The sequence below is a fragment of the Ylistrum balloti genome, unplaced genomic scaffold (assembly GCF_031769215.1).
Source record: "Ylistrum balloti isolate Yb309-2 unplaced genomic scaffold, AGI_CSIRO_Ybal_v1 Utg370152, whole genome shotgun sequence".
Taxonomy (NCBI): domain Eukaryota; kingdom Metazoa; phylum Mollusca; class Bivalvia; order Pectinida; family Pectinidae; genus Ylistrum; species Ylistrum balloti.
The window spans coordinates 683,760-689,759 of NW_026782152.1; positions in this window are offsets into that span (position 1 = coordinate 683,760).

A 6,000-nucleotide genomic window follows, 5' to 3' on the forward strand; every position below is an offset into this window, starting at 1 on the left:
CTGTCTGGATTATTTTAGTAATGGAGATGGGATCCTACTTTAGCTTTTTAATTAATGAAATAATTTCATTAACAAGGATTAGCAATAACTTGAAATCCTTTTCCTCAGTAGAATGATATACAGTAGTAGTGTATACTTTTTTACAGTCCCTTTTCACATATGCCCTTTTTGGATTGGCTTTGAAATCCACGCCCTGTTTAGGGAGTCTTTTCTTGAAGTTTGTTATAATACTAGAAGTGTTAGTTTTATAGGTGTATATTGGTTATTCAAAGAACAGAAATTGACCCGGTAACTTACAGGGCTTGTAACAAAGTTTTAGATAACTATCTTGTATTTCAGTAATGGGGAAGAGTTAATGCTTCTGGATTTCTGGGTTATAAGCCACATCGGTATACAAGAAGCACCCTTATGATATAGTGACCACTATTAATTGTTGATGTGTGATATACCAGTTAACGATAACGAGAGGCAATTCTTACGAAGTTGTATCCGTTACGCTGACAAAGTTTGCTGATGTAACAGACAGCAGGGGCAAATTATCATCTGATCGTCAGTGAAACTTTTAATAAAGTTTGCAATTTGTATTTAAAAAAACATAAAACAGCAAATATCAAACTCGTTTGGCTTGGGTGCTTTCACAGATTGTCTACACACAGATATAGGGCATGATGTTACATATAATGTACTAAACAATCTCTTCATTGGTGTCTGTACTGTTAGATATGAACTGAGGCCCTCTGTAACAGACACCTGTCTGTAAAGACCACCTCTATATAACAAACACCTGTCTATAAAGACAACCTCTATATAACAAACACATGTCTGTAAAGACCACCTCTATATAACAAACACTTGTCTGTAAAGACCACCTCTATATAACAAACACTTGTCTGTAAAGACCACCTCTATATGACAAACACCTGTCTGTAAAGACCACCTCTATATAACAAACACTTGTCTGTAAAGACCTCCTCTATATAACAAACACCTGTCTGTAAAGACCACCTCTATATAACAAACACCTGTCTATAAAGACAACCTGCATATAACAAATACTTGTCTATAAAGAACATCTCTATATAACAAACACCTGTCTGTAAAGACCACCTCTATATAACAAACACCTGTCTGTAAAGACCACTTCCATATAACAAATACCTGTCTATAAAGACAGCCTCTATATAACAATTACCTGTCTATAAAGAACACCTGCATATAACAAATACTTGTCTATAAAGAACATCTCCATATAACATACTTGTCTATAAAGACCACCTTTGTATAACAGATGCATGTATATAAGTCATTTGTTAAGACAAGTCATAATTATTGAACCTGTTTATTTGTCTATAGAGGCCTCTTTTTCTGACTTCCAATGAATTACTATTCATAGTACAATTTTTGTTATAAATGAATATCTGTCAGTCATTGTCTTTCTGCTGCCTTGAGTGGCCTTTATAGACAGGTTTAGCTGTAATCTGAACTAGGGGAAATACTAAGAGCAAGATCAACTGTCAGCATTACCATGTCACGGAACTTTTTTTTTCTCCAGTCCGGATTCACTTCATTGTTGTCTCCCTTTGCAGTCTCTTTATTTTTTATCAAAAGACTGACATTGTGACCAGAAGTTGAGATGTCAACTGGTCAAGTCCATCCTGTGATTTTCCTGTCTAAATAATCCATTTCCTGAAGATAATTTGTATATTCAATATTCAGTTATCCACTAATAGCAAAATGTGATAAATTTCATAATACAATAAAAAATGTGTTGTAATTGAAACAAAAAAACTGCAGGAAGAGATAAATGTTGTGGTTTGAAAAATTTGTGTCTTTCAATGAAAAGTTCAGATGTAAATTTTTCTTGAATATCTTGCTGTTTTTGCTTCAACTGTAAATATCTGTGAACTGTGTTCATCATGAGGATATAAATAAATTAACATTGTAACAAGCTGTTAATGATCGGTTTAAGTTCGTAAATAAATTAATAATGCATAGTCAATTTTGTTGTTATCTTTGCTTCTTACTACAGTTGAACCTTATCTTAATTGACCTGAATTTAACAATTGCCTTGGCTTGATCTGTGTCATCTCAATGTATACTTTTCCATAGTGTTACTGAAATAAACAGCAAGTGACCTATTGCCAAAAAAAAAGAATTTTGGGAAAAAAAAATTTTTCTCAAACCACCATTGTTTAGCTATACATGAAAGCTTTAAGAAACTATCATACAATTTTTTTAACATCACAAGTCTTAGAGAGAATGATAAACAGTGTGATAAAAAAAAAGTCATGGGGTGGGCTTATTACCAGGCATGAGCTTGCTGCCAGATATATAGAGTAAGTTATAAAGTCTTTAAATCTTCATCTTTATATTTGGAAATGTACACCAGCCTTTCTTATGACTGGTGAAATGATCTCTGGTTTTTCCACGAGATGTGACGTAAATGGATTGTGAGGTATAAGGAGGACAAACAAACAGCAAGTACGCTACAGCATCTGCCGAACACACAGATGAGTATAACTTGGACATTGGCTTTCATTGAACGCTTCGCATAGAATCATCGACTGTACCATGCTGCACTCTGCTGATAACGGCCTGTCTCCCCTAGAATCACTTGATGTTACGAGTTTTACATTGTCTTTTATCAGCAATTAACAGCTCCGTTGATAAGAGGATCAATATACACCATCTTCTGTCGCAGCCCTGCCGTGTTAACCGATTTTCCTATTAAAGGTGCACTACAGATATAGATGCAACTCCCATAATCACCGGTTGTCTGGACCAGACTCGTTATGATAATTTCCAGTTCATCTCACAGACAGATAATTAAAGAAGAAATAGATTTAACTTTATTAAGATTATCTGATGCTCCCTTTTCATTTTAGACTGAAAACAAGTTCATATAAGTGTTTAGCATTAGTGCTGTTAATTTTGATCTTTATGTATTATCACTGAAATACACTGATGACGTCATAGAAACGATGATGTCATAGTACATGTAGTATTAAGTAATAGTGATGAGTCTCACATTACAGTGTTTGGCTAAAGATAGTTGATATTCTTTTCATACCAACATTGTCTCCATTTGGGTTTTGAAGAATTGAAATATTTGCGAGTCTATAAATAGTCTACAGTTCACAATCTGCCCTTTCAAAATATCACAGTAATCAACAATTGAAATCAAATTGTACTACACACATCCTTATATCATCTTACTGATCATGAGATTGATGTAAAATTTAGCAAAATTTTTCTATTCTATCTATAAACTGTAATGTACCTATTAGGTCTGGCTATAATTTTCGTTCACAAGAGATAAGGAAATTCTTTCTCAAATTTGACATGTAGGCTTCTTATGGTTTCTTTGAAGATTGTGTATGATGCTTTCTTGGACTGACGATGTCTGACTGATGGCCAGTTGTTGTTTGGGCAAATACCCCAGAAGTACTTCGTCTTTCATGAAACAGTAAATCTATGTCTATTGAAATTTTAAAAGCTAAAGAGGAGGAATGAAGAAAGAAGTAGAGAAAAAGAATAATAGAAGATCAGACTTATCTGGTATCAACTTATCATTATGATTGTAAAGTGAATGAAAAATTAAACTTCCATAGAAATTGAAACTTTTATTTGGTATGGATTGGGGTGTTCATACTGATATATCAAAATAAAAAAAATAAAATATATAATTGGATCAGAAGTGTTTGAAATTGAGGATGAAATGACAACAATAATTTTACAAATTGAACATGTAGCAATGCATAGATGATTGTATCATAATATTTCCCCTACATTTAGCTCATGCTTGGTAACAGGCTCACCATTGTTGTTAAGACTAGCCCTCCATCTCGGGGTCACAGGTTCCAGGCCTGTGTGAGGCAGTGGCCCGGAGGTACTGGCTGCAAATCTGTGATTTTTCTCCGGGAATTCCGGATTTCCTCCACCGACCAAACCTGTCACGTCCTTAAATGACCCTGGCTGTTAATATGACGTAAAGCATCAATAAAACCACACCAAACTTGGTAATAGGCTCAACAACATATATTGCTGTTGTTTAGAAGACTTGCCAATTGATGCTCAACTTGTCCCAAACTAAAGTTAAGTTAAAGTCAGCATATTTTTGTCCCTTGTGCTTATTGGAGGTTAAATACATTCAGTGGATAAAACAGAAATAAAATACATTATATATCAAGTACTGTAAATGAACTTAATAAAACTAAAACATGTTTCACACGTTTAAATGCATTAGGGAGCATATACATGTATTCAAACTCTCTATTAGCATCAGAGGAAGTGCAATTCGATATTTGCTCGCTGTTTCGGTAAAGCCTTCCTAGGTCGGAGATTGATGTGTTTAAGCCTGACCAAAGCATAAATACGTATGAAATATTGTTGGAGTGTGTAGAGATGAGTGAAAAACTTTTCTTAAATCAATGAAAAAAATATGACAGTTGTCTGTAAAAATGATGGAGTAGTGAGGAATTATTGACATAAGAGATTTTTACGGCTACTGATGGAAATCTCCGCATGTCGGCCGCATGCCTAATAAACCTTAACTATTGATTATATAAGTGAATCAACAGTAGAATGTGGTTAAGAAATTTCATTTGGACTAGTTTGATAAATTGTGAAGAAATCAAGAAGGCATGATGGATGTTTGTAATGATCCTTCGTCAGATAAGAGCAGATTTTCGCATGTTGAAGTTTGACGAATTCAGACAAATTCTTGTCTCGTACAGTTCTGAACTAGTCATTAACCTGTTGTGTACCAGATTTGTAAGATATGACCTGCCATCTTTATTCAACGAAGAACAATTTACGATGGTTCCTTGTTGCTGTTGCAAGCATCCCGTGATCCTCTTGAAAATAGCTTCTTCTAGTCATTGAATAAATCCTCTTTAGAAATAATTGTTGTTTCAAGGTTGCAGGAACGTAAATCTTTCAATTGTCGTGATTATAAGCAGGCATTGTTAGACTCCTTTGTATGTAAACCAAGGGTCTACATTTTCTGTTTAGATGTGGACGTTTCTCATTACTTTTGGTATTGATTGTATATTGTACAACTGAGTACCAAATACACACGAAACAGATACCTCGAAAAACCAGAGAAAAATGTTTTCTGTTCATAACTTTATGTAAATTAGATACTTCAAGGTTTCAGAAGAAAACATCACAATTTCAGCCATAGAAAAAAAACATGTTGGCGGTATCAAAGATTTCTCAACAAAAAAAAAAAAAAAAATGTTTTCGAGTTACTTCCATACATAACAGAATTTAAAGGAAATTTGATATATGCATTCAAACATTCAAACACACCAATAGTTCAGCACACATGCTACCATACACAAACAGCATGTCACTGTATTTCGCTGTTTTCAAACTCGTCATGATGGAATGGTGGTCTCGGTGAATGACGAATTAATCATCTATATTTTCGCTAAATTAAAACTGGATCAAATTACTGTCAGTGATGTTTAATTTGGTGGCAATTTAGATGGAATCCATCAGACCGATTGTACACTGAGTTTTATTCAGGAGATCATTTGCATACTGCGGTACCACTGTGAAGTGTTTTGACACATGTAAATTTGGATAATGCTGGTCTGTTGCGAGCTTGCAACAAACTTGCATTAAAGACACAACTGGAGGTAATGTGTCACCAATTAATGATTCATTCTGAGTCTGGAAGAAATGTTGCGTTTATGATTATCGGTTCCATGTTACTGCTGTAAACTTGGGGGAAAAATGAAATTTTATAAACTTATTATATAAGATTGATAGTGCATTTCATGTGTTAAAACTGTGGAACATATTATACCATATATATCTGATAATATTTTCTGATGTGCAGAGTTTGTGAAAGTTTTTAAAATACATCATTGCAAATTCTACAGTTTTAATTCTTTTTTTTTTTTTTGGGGGGGGGGGGGGGGGGGGGAGGGAGGCCACATTATATATAGGTAGCAATGTATGTTTGTCCTGTTGCCATCATGTTTCGAATTA